Here is a 320-nt window from a genome sequence, read left to right on the forward strand (position 1 = left end):
CTCACTCAAACTCACACACACACACACACACACACACCACACACACACACTCAAACTCACACTCACACTCAAACTCACACACGCACACACACACACACACACACACACACACCAATTTAAATGTGTAAAAGTAAATGATAGTATTTTCTATCTTGAAATTACAGAATCTACATGTCAAATGTGCTTTTAAGTAATCACTATAAGGCTGAACCTATTCTGAAAGCAAAGAACATTTCGGTGCACAACTGTTTAGAAACTCATAAAATTAAAAGTAATGTAACGAGTGCTTGGAATTAAGAGACCCGCATCACAATAAGCAC

Source organism: Sinocyclocheilus grahami, unplaced genomic scaffold, assembly GCF_001515645.1.
Source record: "Sinocyclocheilus grahami isolate Dianchi unplaced genomic scaffold, SAMN03320097.WGS_v1.1 scaffold618.1, whole genome shotgun sequence".
In the NCBI taxonomy this organism is placed as follows: domain Eukaryota; kingdom Metazoa; phylum Chordata; class Actinopteri; order Cypriniformes; family Cyprinidae; genus Sinocyclocheilus; species Sinocyclocheilus grahami.